Source organism: Muntiacus reevesi, chromosome 22 (genome assembly GCF_963930625.1).
Source record: "Muntiacus reevesi chromosome 22, mMunRee1.1, whole genome shotgun sequence".
NCBI lineage: Eukaryota > Metazoa > Chordata > Mammalia > Artiodactyla > Cervidae > Muntiacus > Muntiacus reevesi.
In genome coordinates this window covers 43,478,017-43,499,029 of record NC_089270.1, presented here as the reverse complement: position 1 = coordinate 43,499,029, position 21,013 = coordinate 43,478,017, and the positions used below count along the sequence as shown (strand labels likewise).

The 21,013-nt window shown below is 37.7% G+C and overlaps 1 protein-coding gene across 10 annotated transcripts in view; it reads right to left on the bottom strand.

The window, feature by feature from the left end:
• The window catches only part of CLOCK (clock circadian regulator), a 332,535-nt gene that overhangs the window by 80,847 nt on the left and 230,675 nt on the right, over positions 1-21,013 (bottom strand). Inside the window, exon 1 of one of the 10 annotated variants that reach the window (XM_065914280.1) lies at positions 4,359-4,401. The exons of the other annotated variants lie outside the window; for them this stretch is intronic. The gene's annotated coding sequence lies outside the window, so the exon portion shown is untranslated. Of the gene's footprint in view, positions 1-4,358; positions 4,402-21,013 lie in introns of those variants that run through there. 10 annotated transcript variants of the gene reach the window in all.

Sequence of the window (21,013 nt, the reverse complement as noted above, 5' to 3'; positions counted from 1 at the left end):
ATACTGTAGATGAGAATCCCAGCTGCATGAGTTCAAATGCAACTGAATGTCTAACTTTACTGCTATATGCAATAGGCTCAAGGCATGCTTTTCTCAATGGCCAAAGTCTTAGTTTAATATCCAAATGAATATGACAGCAGATTTCCCTTTTGGACAATTATTTAATGGGCTACACCACATAAAATGGCATAATCTGTAAATATCAAACAGATGTCTAAAACAGGATTGAACAATCCCAGCCTTTCTGGAATGTTTTATTATTAAGAGGCACTTTATGTAAATTTCTGAGATGGGTCTCCAGAAGAAGAGAGAGTAAATTATATCAACTCAAAAGAAGTACAGATTTTTATCAGTGCTATAAAACTACAGGGACCTGTCAGGAAATTTGATTAAGTAACACTACGAAAATAATAGGTTTAGGGTCAGCTCATGAGATGTTTAACAACTTCTGTTTAATAATCTTATAACAATGTTCTGACATATACTTTCTCAATGAGGCCACCAGATGCACATAAATACTACCAAAACTTACATTGTCAAGGCCACAAATATTCCTCTTTTTGCAGTGCAATCACTTCACAAAAAAGACAATTGTTTTGATCTATTAAAATTTTGGTAAACTACGAGGTTCCTTTTGTGCAGCCAAGTAGGTCAAGCAAGTTCACAATCATCTGAAAACTAGCTCAAGTAAGTTTCAATGCATTCTGAACCATAGATTATTCAGAAAACTGTCATCATCAATGTACTTCTTCTTCACTAAAATTATTATATCTACATTTATTTTCAAGATAACATTCATTTCCTTTAAATAGTAAGATTTTACAGGGCATGATTTATGTATATGTTGTCCATTTCCACTTCTGTATACCTATTTACTTTTAAAGCTTTCAAATAAATAAAACTACATGGATATATTAAGTACCTTAGCTGACTATTATTTTTTCAATCCACTGACTGACTGCTTGAACTTTGCCTGAAATGACAAGGTCTGGGAAAATCACAGGCCAAAACCCTATCTGAATCTGTTCCGTTTGATACTCCAAGTATCAAGTTCCTTTGATACTCCAAGGGAGTTGGAACTCCCTTGATACAGACACATTTGCAGTATTCAAGTAAGAGTTGTTGTTTAGTCCCTAAGTCATGTCCGACTTTTCTGCAACCCCATGGACTGTAGCCCACCAGACTCCTCTCTCTGTCCATGGGGTTTTCCAGGCAAGAATACAGGGTTGCCATTTTCTTCTTCAGGGAATCCTCCTAACCCAGGGATGCAACCCACATCTTCTATATTGCAGGCAAGATTTTTTACTGCTGAGCCATCAGGGAAGCCTTTGAATAATTAAGGATAAAAGAGAATATGTAAATGGCATGCTAATTCACAGCTAGAAGGCCTATGACCAGGCTTCACAGGATGCAACCTAGAGCATTATAACAAGCATTATAGAAGAAAGACATATCCTTGATACAGAAGAAACATGATTTGAGATTTCCACTGATGATTATCTTCAAGTTTGCTATTGAGTCCATGAAGTAAATTTGTGTTTCATATACTTTTCAGTTCTGAAATTACCACTTGATTCTTTTATATGGTTCTATATCAGAGGAGAACTATCTATTCATTTCAAAAATGTTCACTTTTGCCTCACTGCCCAGGGATATAACATAGCAGTTGCTTTAAAGTCTTTTTCTGATAAGTCCATCATCTGAATCATCTCAGGGTTGGCATCTATTTATTGTCTATTCTTATAAAAAATAGTCAGATTTTCCTGTTTCTCTGTATGTAAAATAACTCTGTATTATAGCCTAGGCATTCTGAATATTAGTTTATGAAATTAGATTCTGTTAACATCTTCTGGAGAATCTGATTTTTTTGTTGTTGTTGCCTGTTATATATTGCATGCCTCCTCTGCATGCACCACTCCAGCAAGTCTAGGATTTGAACAGTGGTTTACATCGTAGGTCAGTTCTCTGTCTTTTCTGTTTCTTTGGGTCTGTCCATGCATGTGTAGCTCATGAGTAAGGTTGGACCTCTGTGAGTCTCCTTTCACATTAGCCCTCTTCCCTGTGAGTTGTCTCCAGCATGCATCAATTTCCTCAAATTCTCTGATGAGAAAAATGGTTTTCTCTCAGTTTTAGTCTTTATGCCACCATGGCAATGCAACTTTATAGACAGAGATGGTCTCAGGGCAGACTTAAGAGAGAAAAAGAAAAAAAAAGGGGAGGTGATTTTCTTTTCCTTGTCTTCTGGTAAGAAATAAGGGTCTTCTCTTGGGGTTTTTGCAAACTTTCATACCCACTGTGCAGTTCCCTAGTTCAGCCCACTATTTGGTCAAAGCTGGGTCATGGAATGAGAGAATAGGCATATTCACCACTATACAGGCTATTTTTCAAGTTATGACTTCTCAATTTGCCTATTATTAATTTCCAGAGTCCTTAGATAGCTAGCTGCTTTTGGTATTCTATTGAGTATTTCGTTCTAATCAGTCAGACAGAAGCTTACTCCATTTCGGCCTATTCATTGTATTATATTTATTTCCCAACAGACTTTCACCTCATGGCTTTAGTAGTTCAAGGCGGCTCAGAAGTAAAGAATTCACCTGTCAATGCAGGAGACGCAAGTTCAATCCCCAGGTCGGGAAGATTCCATCCTCTGGAGGAGGAAATGGCAACCTACTCCAGTATTCTTGCCTGGAGAATGCCATGGACAGGGGAGCCTGGTGGGCTACAGACTATAGCGGTGCAAAGAGTCAGACACGACTGATCAACTGAGCACGCATGCACACAACTGGTCATTATCTAGATCACAATTCTATTAGAAATTGCACTGTGGTGAGTTTCTAATCCTATCATTCTCCTAGCATTTCTTACTACCTACGATTCTTCTATTAACAGTCAACTTTCCCTCTGAACTATTTGGTTATCCTGGAATAAAATCTGTGCAGAAAATAAAAAATAAATGATCTTTCACTTACCAATGATTCCAGAGTAATGAAATGAGTTATTTTTAAAGAATTATTATAAACTTTTGAATTCTTATATATTTGGGTTTCAATCTTTAGTTAATATGTATTTTTAAACCTATTGTTATGGAAAATCTCAAATACACACAAAAGTAAAAAAGAATAATAATTAACTCATATATTCATCACCTATTTTCAATAATTATCAAATCATAGTCAATCTTGTTTCACCTATTCTGTCCCTTCCCCATTCCTTCCCATCTTCCTCTGTATTATTTGAATCAAATCCCCCAAACTATATTTTTTCATCTGTAAATACTCTAGTATGAATTTATAAACTGTAAGGACTTTAAAAAAAACATAATCACAATATCACTAATTTTAAAAGTTAAAAGATGTGGAAGACCTCTACACACAAAATGAAACATTTCTGAGAGTAATTTTAAAAGATCTAAATACACGGGAGATAAACTATGGTTAATGTATTGGAAGTCTCAATATGGAAAGATATTTAATATATCCAATCCATCTACAGATTCAGCATTAAGCTAGACAATAATAGAAAGAAATAAAAAATACTTAACATGCTTAATATTAAGTAGGGATTTATTATTTATTTACTTCTTTAGTAAACTGACAGGTTGAGTATAAAATCTTAATTGAAATTCAGAAGGGCAAGTACAACCAAAGCAATTTTGAACAACAAAGGTTGGAGAATTTAAAGCTATAATAATTAAGACAGTATGGCACTGGCATAACAACAAAGAATGGAACAGAACAAGCAGCAATGGAACAGAAACAGAGTCCAAAAGGAGACCCACAAATAAACAGTCACCTGAACCACTGAGTTCCATAGGAAAGTACAGTCCTTTCAATAAATAATGCTGAATCAAATGAATTTCCAAGTGGAAAACAAAATAAACCATGAATCTTACCACACACCATGCAAAAACCTAAACACTCAAGTTTATAGAGGAAAACATAGCAGAATTATCTTCTTGGCTTTGAGACAAAGAATCATCAGAACACGCAAAGCTAGGAAGCATCTACAAAAGCTAAACATCCAGATACCCTGAGACTCACCATGTTCCCCCTTGGTCATTTATCCAACAGAAAGGCATACATATGTGCCAAAAGACATGCTCAAGAATGTTCACAGCAGAACTGTTTACAGTAGTCAAAAACTGTCAATAAACCAAATGTTCATCAACCATACAATGGATGAATAAATTGTTGTATATACAAATAATGAAGTATTACAAAGCAATGAAAAAGGATGAGCTACGGCCATGTGACTCAATATGAATGACTCCTGCCAACAAGATGTTGATCATGAAATAAAATGAAGTTCAAAAATAGACAATATCAATGAATACTGAATCAAGCCAGAATAACAGTTACCTTTGGGAGAGCATGATGACTGTCAGGGGGCATGAAGGAGGCTCCAGGATTGATGAAAATGTTCTACATCTTGACCTTGGTATTGGTATTGGTTAAACAAGTGTTCATAAAATTTCATCAAAATGACACTCAGTATTTATGCATTGGATAATATGCATGCAATACTACATCTGTCCCTTCATCTTTCTATTTTTAATTTTTTGGTTATTTTACTTGGTGAAACTGAAGTCTAGTAGAACTAGGTTTCTATTATCAGTCTGCCTCCTACTTGGGTACTAAAAGTCATATTTACTTTCTTTTTCTGGACAATTACTGAAGCATAGTCTTACGTGTGGATCATTCCCACATTATGAGGGCAACAAAAGTCTACCCTGAAGTTATGTACAAACTAGATAATTCTAAGATAGTATTTTTTTCTCAATATATATATAATCAAATTTTCTATATTGAGCTCCAAATCACCAGTTCCCACAGTCTGTATCTGGAAAAAAGGAGGTAAGAAAACACAAAGCTTCTAAGGTTTAGCATCTAAGCTCTGGTCTAGCTAAATCTGAAAAGTCAAAGTTGCTCAGTTGTGTCCAACTCTTTGCGACCCCACAGACTATACATTCAATTCTCCAGGCCAGAATACTGGAGTGGGTAGCCTTTCCCTTCTCCAGGGGATCTTCCCAAACCAGGGATCAAACCCAGGTCTTCTGTATTGCAGGTGGATTCTGGCCAGCTGAGCCACAAGGGAAGCCAAACTTGAAAAAAGCATATCAAAACAAGGTGTGAGCATAATGCTGCTCTGAAATAAAATGAATTATTAAATGTAAAGTGCTTTAAAAATAAGGCATAAAGCGAAAGTGAAATTGCTCAGTTGTGTCCAACTGTTTGTGACCCCATGGACTACAGACCACCAGGCTCCTCCATCCGTGGAATTTTCCAGGCAAGAGTAGTGGAGTGGATTGCCATTTCCTTCTCCAGAGGATCTTCCCCACCCAGGGATCGAACCCAGGTCTCCCACATTGCAAGCAGATACTTTTACCATCTGAGTCACAAGGGAAGAACTAAAAAAAAAAATAATAATGCATATCATAATGTAAATGCCCACCGAAAAGTCTGCAATTCTTTATACCCAGCTTGAAAAACATTATAACAGACCTTTACTCTTGAATTTCCTTCAAAATATTTAAGATAATAAAAAATAGATCTACTTTAAAAAAACATATTTATGGAGCTAAGGGAAAACTTAAATAGATTTTTATTGAAACAAGCTGAAGTGAACATTAAAGAAAAGTACACGATAGATGAAAATGTAATAAACTAGACCTAGGATGTTTTTTTCAGTTCTAAACTATACTACTATTTAACAATGATGTTAGGAGAACTCCTATATATACTTTATCCAGTCTGCCAAATTTTAACATCTGCATCATCATCTTTACACACAGATAAACATATTTTCTGAAACATTTGAGAGTAAGGTGCATATACCATTCCCTTTAATACTCCCAAATACTTAAATGTGTACCTCCTAAGAACAAAGATATCCTCTAGGATAAGTCCTTTAGGGCTTTCTTCTTCCTCCAGTTTAGGATTCAGTTTAGTCATGTATTGGATTTAGCCATTCTATCTCCTGAGCAGAGATATTAAGAAGAGGTGGCAAGAATACACAGAAGAACTGTACAGAAAAGATCTTCACAACCCAGATAATCACGATGGTGTGATCACTCACCTAGAGCCAGACATCCTGGAATGTGAAGTCAAGTGGGCCTCAGAAAGTATCACTCTGAACAAAGCTAGTGGAGGTGATGGAATTCCAGTTGAGCTATTTCAAATCCTGAAGACGATGCTGTCAAAGTGCTGCACTCAATATGCCAGCACATTTGGAAAACTCAGCAGTGGCCACAGGACTGGAAAAGGTCAGTTTTCATTCCAATTCCAAAGAAAGGCAATGCCAAAAAATGCTTAAACTACCACACAATTGCACTCATCTCACACGCTAGTAAAGTAATGCTCAAATTTCTCCAAGCCAGGCTTCAAAAATACATGAACAGTGAACTTCCAAATGTTCAAGCTGGTTTTAGAAAAGGCAGAGGAACCAGAGATCAAACTGCTAACATCCACTGGATCATCGAAAAAGCAAGAGAGTTCCAGAAAAACATCTATTTCTGCTTTATTGACTATGCCAAAGCCTTTGACTGTGTGGATCACAATAACTGTGGAAAATTCTTCAAGAGATGGGAATACCAGACCATCTGACCTGCCTCTCGAGAAACCTGTATGCAGGTCAGGAAGCAACAGTTAGAACTGGACATGGACTAACAGACTGGTTTCAAATAGGAAAAGGAGTACGTCAAGGCTGTATATTGTCACCCTGCTTATTTAACTTTTACGCAGAGTACATCATGAGAAACGCTGGGCTGGAAGAAGCACAAGCTGGATTCAAGATTGCTGGGAGAAATATCAATAACCTCAGATATGCGGATGACACCACCCTTATGGCAGAAAGTGAAGAACTAAAGAACCTCTTGATGAAAGTGAAAGAGGAGAGTGAAAAAGTTGGCTTAAAGGTCAACATTCAGAAAACTAAGATCATGGCATCTGGTCCCAGCACTTCATGGCAAACAGATGGGGAAAGAGTGGCTGACTTTATTTTTCTGGGCTCCAAAATCACTGCAGATGGTGATTACAGCCATGAAATAAAAAGATGCTTACTCCTTGGAAGAAAAGTTATGACCAACCTAGACAGAATACTAAAAAGCACAGACATTACTTTGTCAACAAAGGTCCATTTAGTCAAGGCTATGGTTTTTCCAGGGGTCATGTATGGATGTGAGAGTTGGACTATCAAGAAAGCCAAGTGCCAAAGGATTGATGCTTTTGTACTGTGGTGTTGGAGAAGACTCTTGAGAGTTCCTTGGACTGCAAGGAGATCCAACCAGTCCATCCTAAAGGAGATCAGTCCTGAGTGTTCAGTGTAAGGACTGATGCTGAAGCTGAAACTCCAATACTTTGGCCACCTCATGCGAAGAGTTGACTCATTGGAAAAGACCCTAATGCTGGGAAGCATTGGGGGCAGAAGGAGAAGGGGATGACAGAGGATGAGATGGCTGGATGGCATCACCGACTCGATGGACATGAGTCTGAGTAAACTTCGGGAGTTGGTGATGGACACGGAGGCCTGGCATGCTGCAATTCATGGGGTCGCAAAGAGTCAGACGTGACTGAACTGAACTGAAACACCTTTTAAATTATCTTGTCTTTATAAGGTATTCTGCAAGACATGATTTTAAGACACAGGTTCTTGAGCAAATCAAACAGGGAAGTTTCATTAAAAAAGAGATTCAATTGAAGAGTTGGGAAAAGTTTCAGAAGACTTAGATGAGAATATATAAAACTTCCTAATCAAGAGTGACTTTAGTATATATATTTTTTAAAGTTTTATTATCAAAAGGTTTCTAGATTTGATACTGTTAAATCTTATCCCTCAAGCTGTCAAAACATTATTATAACTTAGACAAATTAAAAATTATTAATTAACAGACAAATCTGGCCAATGATTTGATAGCTATCTGTAGGGAATGAATTCAGAAATGGATTCAGAAAAAATTACTGTTTTCATCAAAATTCTCTCCTACAGTAACAAAAAGACACCTAATCCCAGTAAGCAAATCTTTAAATGAACTGGAATTATTGTGACTCTGCATAGAAATAATAGGTATTTGAGATACAAGATATCATGTACTTTTACTCAACACTGACTGTGTGCCAACTATGTGCCAGATCTATGACAGCTACAAAGAGATCAAATAATTTAAAAAAATCAGACATGGTACTCACCCTTAAGAAACTTATAATTTAGCAAACCTAAGATTCCTGCTTTCAAACAGGAAAGGTACTATTTTTCTCTATTCTGAAAAAGAAACAACTAGGATGCAGTGTGGTAAATGTGTCAAACTGCACAGAACTGTGAAATGTTCTAGAGATGCAAGAAGTTAGCAATAGTTGCTCAGTCATGTCCGACTCTTTGCAAACCCATGGACAGCAGCCTGCGAGGCTCCTCTGTCCATGGAATTCTCCAGGCAAGAATACTGGAGTGGATTGCCATTTCCTTGTCCAGGGGATCTTCTCAACCCAGGAAAAGAACCTGGATCTCCCACATCACAGGGAGATTCTTTACCATCTGAGCCACCAGGGAAGCCACAGAAAAGAAGAGCACAAGAAAGGTAGATCCTAAAATTGTGGTCTTAAATCTCAAAGAGGACTTAATTTGCCTCTGTCAGGCTCCTTAAAAATATCCTCCAGTCTATCCATTGACTCCAAAAGGGACCATGTTCCTTAATCCCCAATGTACATACTAGCCTTGTTACACTGAGTCAGTCACCAACTACTTTCCAAATAATATATTAGTACTTTTACATAAAAATATGATAACAGATATATCTCCTTACACAGAGACAGATAATGTCCTTTACAGATAAACTCCTTACATAGAAAAAAGCAGAAACTGCACAAAAGGTATATACTACTAGATACTTTTAGAATGGATGTGATAATAAACATGCAAATCGAAGACTGGCTGGTCATAGTGGTCCTTTAATAATTTAACTGTGCCGGTGACAGGCTACAGGAGGTCACATGAGTCAGGGAAGTCTGGTTCTTCCCAAAGTTGTATGTAACCTAATACCTTTCCATTCAATTAGTGTGAGGAACGCCACGGCTAGAAGAAACAGGATGAAGGGTGTTAGAATGTTAATTTTAAGGAGCAGAGTTGAACCTTGTAATAATAATGATTTTTTTATACAATTACTAGGCTGTGCAGTCTAACCTGTGTTCTCTAGCAGGGTGTTTTCATGAATTAAGATTATATCATTAATTAGTTTTAAGGTGCTTTTGAAAAGTAGGGCTTATTTCTGTCTTTTTCTACTGGGAGAAATATATAATAGAAACTGACTTGGATTACTCTGGTGTAAACTCATATTACATAGGACCTTAACTACTGAATAAATGAATATTTAATATTGGTTATGCCATTGGGATGTCCTGACCCAACATCAAGATTCTAAACCCTACTGTCGACAGGAACTCTATAGAGTAGGACTATGCTGTTATCTGTAGTGTAACTTGCTCCATTGATCAATTTTTTGGATCAGTAAGGGATCAAACATTTTGACTATTTGGTCTAAATTTTAATCATTCAGAGACTTCTCTGTTCTGTGAGATCACCCCAAACAAAACCGCTAACCTATATAAAAGTTTTATTATCCCATGATGATTTAGTTCATTGTGGGGGGGTATTAATTAAATAAAGCTCCATACAGTCTCTGGTCTTATTTTGTTATTCCCACCTCTTCACAGGAAGGTCAATCTCACTGATTAAGAGATAGGAAAACCTTTGTGTGGCCACTCACACAAGTCTTTACTCAGAAAACAAGCGATTATGCTACCTTTGCATGGTCAGGATAATAGACGTCACTGGGCAAGCAGTGCTTCTAATACTAGTCAGACTAGAGGTGATACTCGGTACATACGCAAGGTTTGTACTTGTTGAGTTCCTTTTACTTTTTAAAAATCTTTTGGTAGGCGCATACCTCTGTCAGATTAAGAGTAATTTTAAAAAATAATTTAACATTGACTTAGATTTATTGTTAACTACAAGTGATTCCATTACTTATATAAGCTTATGCAAGAAGAAATATTTCCTGTTAGTCATATTAACATTATTGTTTCTTTTAATTAATAGATTAGTCCAGTATTAAATAGGAGTTGATTTATTGTTGGTATTAAAGTAAATGTGTTGCCAAGCTTGAACACTTAATCAATGGCTGTTTTTTAAGGCGACTATGGTGTTATTTTTACTCTCCAGATAAGGTTGTATCCTGTTTCTAAGGAGTTGAAACTTTTTAGATTAACATTTAAAAATACATTAAAATTTCTGATTCTTTAATAGTTTGTAAAGAGGACCTAAGATCTAAGATTCCTATTTTTTGGACAACCAGCTCTCATCAGGCTTGTTAGGCTTATCACCTCTACTTATAAATATTCCTGGAATTTTCCTATATAGATGAGTTTGTTCTAATAAACCGTTTGTAAGGAGCTCATCTTGTTTCTGGGTATTTAAGTTCTCTTTGTTAAAAATTTCCTACTTAAATCATAATACAAAAGGTAAAAGGGGAGAGGTTTATTTTTTATTATTTTTAATGCTTTTTTTTTAATCATGCCCTTACAGTATTTTCTATATAGCACCCAAATTTTTAACTTTCCATCTCTTATACTTTAAATACTGGGTGAATAATGTATTTAATCTGCTTATAACAGTTGAATTTGTGGGAGTTTTGGGACAGATTTAAAGTATCCATAAATTATGAAACTCCTGAGAGTAAAATAAACTAGGTGTTTTTATTTACACTGTCCTTTGATTTATCCAAGCACACTTTCTAGTATGCTTCCCTCATTAAGACTTTATCTTCTCATACGTGTTTGGTACTTGCTAAGAGGTTATAAAGGTTATTAACTGAGGAGGGTGATGGATGGAATGTGAACGCTTGATGGTCTGATTCAACTAGGCACTCTATTCTTAATTTACTACCATAGCCTCCTTTGGTTTTCAGTTTCATAAAAACTTTCATATAATAAGAAATATGTTCTTGAAATAGAAAATGTAGTCCATTTCCTTCCATCCCACAAGTTAACATTTTGACCTAGTATTTTTATGTATAAAAATTATACTTTCTATTATTCCTTTTTAGAGTTTGCTGAAAACAGCAGTATACAGACTGAATTAGCAAATGCTGGTGAGGTTTGTCAGGGCTTATCAATTATAGAGCAGGCTCCTCTAGAGGGGTATGAAGCACCACCAAGTCTCTTGAGTTTTAAGCTATTATTGCTAATAGAACTCTGGCAAATAATTTTGTTACTGTAATTATCTGAGTTTAGGGCTAAGCATAATGGGTTATCTAATCCTGGTTTGAACCTTAGCTGTCGTGTGATCAAGAACTGCTAAAGTCACTTTTGTAGTTTATTTTAGCTATAGCTTTTTACGGTTTAGCTAGAACTTTTTTATTATTCTTTAACACAATTTGCACTGGTTTTCTATTAATTTTAGTTAATCATATGACTGCAGTGGCTAGCACAAAATTTACCAACCCTAAATAACATAACTAAGTCCAATTTTCATTCATGGCTTAATTTTTATCACGGCTGTTTCCCATGAGGGTGTGGCTTAAGCAAGGCAATATGACCTACTTTTTTTGTGTGCTTGATATCTGCTTCTTTTAATCGTGATTTAGAGGATAGTCTGTTTAAGCAGGCTTCCCAGCTGGTATTAGTGGTAAAGAACCTGCCTGTCAATGCAGGAGACATAAGAGACATGTGTTCGATCCCTGGGTTGGGAAGCTCCCCTGGAGGAGGGCATGGCAACCCACTCCAGTATTCCTGCCTGGAGAATCCCGTGGACAGAGGAGCCAGGCGGGCTATAGTACACTGGGTCGCAAAGTGGACACAACTGAAGCAACTTGCATGCACGCACTGCTTAAGACATTATGGTAACACTAAAACCTTGTAAAAAAAACTGAGAGTACTATTGTAATTTTCTTCCTAATATGTCCATTTACATTCACTTTAGAAGAAAAGTAATACCAGAATCAACTTATTGCCTGCTTGAAAACAGCAACACAGGTCTAATGAGAATATGGATTATACTTTCCAGGATAGAAAAAACGTTTAAGTTCAGCCACTGAGAACTGGTTATTAACTCTTATCTCCCTCTAATTTTCCCCAATTCATTTCTTATGTTAGCACTCAATCTCTATAAATACTTTTCCAACTAGGTAGAGCAGAGGTCAGCTAACTTACTCTATGCTGCTGCTGCTACTGCTAAGTCACTTCAGTCGTGTCTGACTCTGTGCGATCCCACAGATGGGAGCCCACCAGGCTCCTCCATCCCTGGGATTCTCCAGGCAAGAACACTGGAGTGGGTTGCCATTTCCTTCTCTGATTTACTCTATAAAGGGTCAGGAAGTAAATATTTTTGGCTTCCTGGGCCCTAAGGTCTCTGATGCAACTCCCTAACTCTGCCTCTACAGCCTGAAAACAGTCATACACAATATGTAAAAAAACAAGATCGGCTGTATATCAATAAAGCTTTATTCATAAACAGTAAACCTGAGTTGCATATAATTTCAACATATTGCAAAGTAGTACTCTTCTTCCAGGATTTTTTTCCACTAAACATTTAAAAATGTAAAGACTATTCTTAGTTTACAGGTCATACAAAACAGGCAGCAGGCTGGATTTGGTAGTGTGCAAACCCTAGATGGACAGACCTGCTTATAAGCTGGAGTTGTAGCTGGTAACTGGCCCGACTTTACCTCAGTCAACTGATCTCCAAACCTAAAACCTGACATGATATAATTCTTATTCTACTTTTCATTCATTTGCAAGTCACCTTTCTCTCTCAAAAAAAAAAAAAAAAGACAAGTTATAGTTCTTACTTTCAGAGGGTAACTTTGAAGAATTTCAAGAACTGCTGAAATACATCTGGATATCAATTAATTTTCAACAAATAATTTTTCACTTCTCTTGAGAATAAAAATTCTAAAGATAAATAAAAGCCATCAAAGAAGGTAGCAGGCTATGCTCTAAATGTTTTTATAATAATCTGTCCTATGCTTCTTGCAAGGAGATTGCAAACCTCACTGTACCCAATATTTATGTCAAAGAAAAAAAAAAAGAGAAGGCATACTTCTGAGCTCAAAATGAAGTCTGAAGATATCTAGTGAAACTCACCAAGTTGTAAAGATTCATCTAAGAGGAACGCAGAATTTTCCAAAGGCATCTTACACTGTGACAAAATCAGCTTCTAAGTTTCAGCAGCTTTACAGGAAAAAAATAAAAATTAAAAATCCATGAAACAAGGGCAGCTGTGGAAATATTAACCAAATTCTAAGTAACAATACTGCCAGTATTTTTTTTCCATCCACGTATACATTAATTGAGGCTTCCTATGTGCCAGGAATTGGGGATGCAGCAATGAACATGTCAGATTCTATCAATCCCTCTGGAGCTCAGTCTGTAGGCTTACTCCAAATAGGATGAAAGATTTTAAATCCATGATGGTATGAAAGGGGAGCATGGCAGAGATACAAACTAGTCTGGTGGGAATTTGTTAGAAAATGTCTCCTAAAAAAGAGGCAATTAATGCAAGCATGAGTAGGATCTGACCAAATAAAGCAACTGGGGAGGGGAGAGAAAGAATATGCTACATTAAAGGGAACAGCATGTTCAAAGGGGCAGATGTAGGAGAGGATATGACATCTGTGTGAAAGTAAAAGAAGTCGGGTGTGGCTGCTCAGAGTAAGCAAAGAGATGAGAAGGTCATTCTCTGAGATGAGATACGGGCAAAGGAAGAAAGTAAGGAGTTAGAACAATTTGCCCTGCACCACTCAGTCACACAGGGCTAACAGGCAGAGCTCACTTTAAGCCCTCACCACTTGACTGTAATAGAATAACCGTTACGCAGCTCTTCTCAGCCCTCTGTCATCAAGGATCTTAGAAGAGGACCCCTGCAAAGAAAGCTGACGGAAAGTCTTAAGGACGATGATCCTATCATGGAGTTTTTGCAAGGGCCTGAGAGAAAACTGCCAACCTCACTACGAATGGAAGAAGTGATCAACTAACCATCAGCAGCCCTCCTGCAAAATGAAGGGAAAGAAGAGTCCCAGCACCATCCTCAATTACTAATGAATAGCTGTCAAGCATTTTATTATGTATGAAGTCTAGTTGTATGTGCTTTACATGTATTAACAAATGTAATCCTCACAACATCCCTGTGAGATAGTGCTTTTTATTACTCTCTATTTCCAGTATGGTTTTACAAACAGTCCAATGATCATCATTAATTTTTATTAACAATTAAAATGAAAATTATTAGAAATGTTAATGATACTTCTTTCCACCATATTAAAAGAATTTTAATTACCCTTCAATAGGAAAAGTACTATTTTAAAGATTAATTAACAAAAACAAAAGATTTCACAACATTAATTGGGTTATTTCCCTTTTAACTAGCAGTTCCGTTAGACAAGGAGTTGGAAATTCTGTTCCTTGCTCATTCGTTCACTTACTATGATAGGTTCTACATATCCAATGATAAGGGGGAAAAAACACCAAATTCCTGCCCTCATGGAGTTTTACCCACTGAAATGAAAATTGATACCCCCTAGCAATTATGTTTTTATAATATATCCTACTTATAAAATGTTCTTATGTAAAGAGTCAAACTCTTTGCTTTTTCCAGTTTTTCTATGGTGTTTCCAATAGTCATGTACAAATGCGAACACTGGACCATAATAAAGTTGAGTGCTGAAGAACTGATACTTTGAAACTGTGGAGCTGGAGAAGACTTTTGAGGGTCCCTTGGACTGCAAGGAGATCCAACCAGTCCATCCTAAAGGATATCGACACTGGATATTCACTGGAAGGACTGATGCTGAAGCTGAAGCTCCAACACTGTGGTCACCTGATGTTAAGAGCCAATTCACTGGAAAAGACCCTGATGCTGGGCAAGATTGAGGGCAGGAGGAGAAGGTCACTGGATGGCATCGCCGACTCAATGAACATCAGTCTGAGCAAACTGCAGGAGACAATGGAGGACAGGGAAGCCTTGCGTGCTGCAGTCCACGGGGTCATGAAGAATCAGACACAACTTAGCAACTGAACAACAACAAAGAGTCAAACTACAGAATCAAATCGTTATATTGTACATTCTTAACAGTTGCAGTGTCACATCCAGTGGTGAAAAAAATCTTCAGTAGAAATGAAAATGGTTTCTTGCCTTCCAAAGCACAATGCTCTACTCTTGGGTCTCAGGGAGCAGACAATAAAAAAAAAAAAATGTCTAAAAAGGGCCTTTAAAGGAGTAATAATGAAAAAAAAAGCTTGAGAAACACTACTTTAGATCAAACTTTCAATTTAAATCAATACAGAAAAGGAGCAAGTAAAATGACATCAAGAAGCAGCAACCAGATAAATTCAGAATGAGAAATATTCTATAGAACTGACCTAGTTTCATATATATATATATATATATACACACACACACACACACACACACACACTTAGAAATATTTACGGATGAATTAGATGTGGAATATGCTTCAAACAGATTCAGGAGGAGGTACACAGCTGAAGGTGTAGACGAAACAAGACAGATCCTGAGTTGATAGTTATTAAAGCTGAGAGTTCATCATTCTATTCTGTACTACTGTTGTATATGTTCCATTAAAACAAAAGCATATGTTATTTGAGGAAGATTTTGAATTCTTAAGAAACTGGAGCAGAACTGTGTAATACATAGCTGGTACAAACATTTTCTATCAAAGGTGATCTACAAACTGATATCACTTTTCTCCCGAATAAACTGTACTCTTAAGAAAAAAAAAGGACTCAAGAAACATAACAACTAATTCCTAATATCCCATCTGAATTCTGATTCAAACAATATAAAAAGGTATTTTTCAAACAACTGGAAAAGATCTAAATGAGAACTGGGTATTATATAATATTAAGAAACTATGGTTAATTTGGTTAGATATGATAGAGTTTATGTAAGAAAATATCTTTACATTTTAAAAAAACATACAGAAGTATTTTACCATCCCTGGTGGCTGAGGCGGTAAAGAATCTGCACACAATGAGGGAGACCCGGGTCTGATCCCTGGGTCGGGCAGATCCCCTGGAGAAGGAAATCGCCACCCACTCCAGTACTCTTGCCTGGAGAATCCCACGGACGGAGGGGCTGGTGGGCTAGTCTGTGGGATCACAGAGAGTTGGACACGACTGAGCAGCTAACACTTAGAGGTATTAAAGAAATACCTTTTTATATTGTTTGAATCAGAACTTTTTAACTACAGAAGTATTTAGAAGTGAAGTGACAATTCCTTTCATTCTTTTTTTTTCCTTAAAAAAAGAAAACCTGAAGAATGAAAGATAATAACGACAGTTTTGTCTCACTTTCCCCTTTGGAATGCCTACTGGTAAGACAGCACAGAAGTTCAAAAAGTTTAAGATCTATAAAACAATGAAAAGCATGGAGTAGGAAGTTATGAACAGATGAAATGACACAGTAGATTTCTAGAGAATAGAAAGAAGATCCAAAGTGTGTTAACAAGTTAAGCAAAACTAGGGAAAGCACAGTTCAAAATTCACACACAGAGGGACTACCGTGGAGGCCTCAGTCAATCGTTCTGAGACTCTAGACTCAAATTAGCAGATAAAGAGGCTGAATACTGGTGACCTAGGAAAAAGTTTTACCTGTCTCCTTTCTCTGCACCCACTTCTTAGCTAGGCAAGCCTAGTGGCACCCCTAAGTCAAAAACCGTGCCACTCTTTTCTAAAGAAATCTAGCAGAAATCTGGCAAACTGCTCATAAAGAAACCAGAGGAATGTTAGTGTCCAGCCACTAACATACGGTCAATACGACAAATAGAGAGCTCCCGAGAATCACAATAGGTTCCCTGCCCTTCTGCTCTAAACCTAAACTTGCCAGCAGACAAGACACTCCATCTATGTACTAAGAATTACCAACCAGTCTTTTCAAACAGAGAAAGCAATTAAGAAAAAACCCCACCTATCCAACAAGAAAACACACCCCACTGTAGCTATAGAAAGTAATCAAGACATTCCTGTAGCAATATACATGAGTCAACTATGTAATTTCATTTGAGGAAAAACCACAGCTAGAAAAAGACAAAGGTAAATAATAAATTAACCCCAGAAGACTCACAAAGTATTCAGGTACAGAAGAAAAGGATTAAACAATCAAAATATCCTTAAGACACTCCTAAAGAAACTGCATTCAATAAAACAAAAATAGAATGCTACAATGATACAGATTTTACAACACCAAGAATTGTTGTGAATACTTTACAAATATGAACTCCTTTGCCCATAAAGTAGTTACCCTCATTTCATAGCTCAGAAAGAGAGCACAGAAAGGTTAAATAATTTACCTAAGGTCATATGTTATTAAGTAGTGGAGCTGGGATCTTAACAGACACAGTCTGGCAGTCTAGTTCTATTGTATATGCTTTTAACAACTATACTATGTTGCCTCTTGAAATAATACCAACAGAAAATAAGCAAAGGTACTGGAATACTTACAACCTGCTTACAGACATTCACAGAAAAGCAGGAACATGTAGCTAAAGAAATCTGTAAGAATAAGGAATAAAAAGGCAATGACAGAAAACATAAGAGATATGACATAAGGATCAAACCAGAAAGCCAATATTCTGCTGATGAGAATTCCAAAGTGAAAGAACATAGAAAACCAAGAAATATTATCAAAAAACAGTGAGAACATTTCCTATACCTGAACGGAAACACCTGCATTTCAACAGAAAAGGTCTATCAACTCCAGAGAGTTCAGATAGAATAACAACAACTCACACCTAGACACAGGGCTTCACTGATGGCACAATGGTGAAGAATCCACCCGCCAATGCAGCAGACACAGGCACTGTGGGTTCGATCCCTGGGTTGGGAAGATCCCCTGCAGGAAGAAATGGCAACCACTCTAGTATTCTTGCCTGAAAAATTCCATGGCTAGAGGAGCCTGGCAGGCTACAGCCCATGGGGTCGCAAAAAGAGTCAGACACAAGTGAGCTACTGGGCATATACCTAGATATGTAACTATAAAATTCCAGAACTACAAAGACAACCTCATGCAAAGAGCTGACTCATCTGAAAAGTCCCTGATGCTGGGAGGGATTGGGGGTGGGAGGAGAAGGGGACAACAGAGGATGAGATGGCTGGATGGCATCACCGACTCCATGGACATGAGTTTGAGTAGACTTCGGGAGTTGGTGATGGACAGGCAGGCCTGGTGTGCTGCGATTCACGGGGTCGCAAAGAGTCGGACACGACTGAGCGACTGAACCAACTGACTGACAAAGACAACAGTGAGACACTAAAGTTCCCAAAGAGAGGGAGGGAAAGGGTTACTAAAATGTAACAAGACTCAGAGTGGCATCAGCTTTCCTACCATCTTGATTTAAACAGAACAGAGAAAAGCTCATAAGTTCAAAAGGAAATTCACTCTGAATCTAAATTTCTACACTCAAACTACCAAGCAATTATGAACCAGGTGAAGGCCATGTTCAGGCATTCAAGAATACTTACATCTTAAGTATCCTGTATATTGAAGTTACTTTGGAACATATTCCAGCAAAAAGAAAGAGAATGCCACGAAACAGGAAGATGGGATATCTAAGGAACAGTAAATCAAACCCAGAAATGCAGTGAAAGAATATCTCAGAATGTCAGACACTCAGCAGGCTTCCTTCTTATGAAGACTGAAGGAAGAAGTAGGAAAACTTTAAAAGGGATGTCTCTAGGAAAACCAGGGATTCCTTCCAACAAATAAAAGATACTGTGATTCAATCAGGAAACATTTCTATCAAGGAAAAAAAGGTAATTACAGAATGGCGGGGGAAGATGAACAAGATTAAACAAACAAGTCAGAATATAAGGCAAACTCGTGGCATGACTGTGAAAAAATCTGCCCTAAGATAACTAAACTTACCTTTTTTTTGAGCTCCATTATAACTTTATACTCATGAAAAACACACAGCTCAATGAGTAACTGTAATTTACTATGTTCAGCTTTTAGAATCAACCTACTGAAAAGCCTGAATGTTTTTGTTTTGGCCATACCATGCAGCATGCAGGGTCTCAGTTCCCCAACCAGGAATCAAACCTGTGCCTTCTGCACTGGGAGCGTGGAGTCTTAACCACTGCAATGTCTTAAATCTCATTACACAACAGAATAAGAATGTCATGTAATCAACCTGGTCACACACAAAAGAAAAGGTAGAAATGAAAGTGAAGGAGAAGACAAGACAAGATAGAGAAATGGATAAAGGCCCTACTATCCTAAAGGCCCTACTGTCCTTATCTTACATAGTAGGGATTTAAAATATAATGTAGAAGAAACATTATATTTACAATTGCACAGGTACCAAATGAAAGAACTAATTATACTATTTCAAACTTTAGGATGAAGAGAGATGAGTGATTAAGAACAGCAAAAGTAAGCTAAATCCTCATTACTCTCAGCAAAATCAAGAGAATAATTTAAAGTGAGTTAATCAAGAAATAAACCTTACCTGTCTCCTGAGAAACCTGCATGCAGGTCAAGAAGCAACAGTTAGAACCGGACATGGAAGGATGGACCAGTTCAAAATTGGGAAAGGAGTACGTCAAGGCTATAAATTGTCGTCCTGCTTATTTAACTTACATGCAGAGTACGTCATGAGAAATGCTGGACTCGATGAAGCACAAGCTGGAAACAAGATTGCCGGAGAAACATCAATAATCTCAGATATGCAGATGACACCACCTTTATGGCAGAAAGCAAAGAGGGCCTAAGGGCCTCTTGATGAAGGTGAAAGAGGAGAGTGAAAAAGCTGGCTCAGAACTCAACATTCAAAAAACTAACATCATGGTGTCTGGTCCCATAACTTCATGGCAAAGAGATGGTGAAAAATGGAAGCAGACTTTATTTTTTGGGCTTCAAAATCACTGCCGATGGTGACTGCAGCCATGAAATTAAGACACTTGCTCCTTGGAAGAAAGGCTATACACACCTAGACAGCATATTGAAAAGCAGAGACATTACTCTGCCGACAAAGGTCCGTATAGTCAAATCTGTGGTTTTTCCAGTGGTCATGTATAGATGTGAGAGTTGAACCATAAAGAAGGCTGAGCACTGAAGAACTGATGCTCTTGAACGGTGGTGCTGGAGAAGACTCTTAAGAGTAATCTTGGACAGCAAGGAGATCAAACAAGTCAATCCTAAAGGAAATCAATCCTAAATATTCATTGGAAGGACTGACGCTAAAGCTGAAGCTTCAGTACCACCTAATGTGCAGAGCTGACTCATTAGAAAAGACCGTGATGCTGGGAAACACTGAAGGCAGGAGGAGAAGGGGATGACAGAGGATAAGATGGTTGGATGGCATCACTGACTCAATGGACATGAGTTTGAGCAAGCTCCAGGAGATGATGAAGGACAGGGAAGCCTGACGTGCAGTCCATGGAGTCGCGAAGAGTTGGACACAACTGAGTCACTGAAAAACGACAACAAATCAAGAAATAAAAGCAGATCTCAATACTAGGACCAGGTGGCTTCACAGGAAAAAATTCTCCAAAACATTAAAAACATAATATACCAGGGGAGGAGCCAAGATGGCAGAGGAATAGGACGGGGAGACCACTTTCTCCCCCACAAATTCATCGAAAGAACAATTGAACTCAGAGCAAACTTCACAAAACAACTTCTGATCGCTAGCTGAGGTCATCAGGCGCCCAGAAAAGCAGCCCATTGTCTTCGAAATGAGGTAGGATAAAAGATAAAAAGAGAGACAAAAGAGCTAAGGACGGAGATCCATCCTGGGAAGGGAGTCTTAAAAGAGGAAGGTTCCAAACACCAGGAAACCCTCGCACTGGCGGGTTTGGGGGAAGTTTTTGAATCTCGGAGGGCAACCTGACTGGGAGGGGAAGAATAAACAAAACCCACAGATTACGAGTCTAAAAGCAACTCCCAGCAGAAAAGTACCCCAGACGCCCGCATCCGCCACCAGCAAGTGGGGGTGGAATGGAGAGGAGCG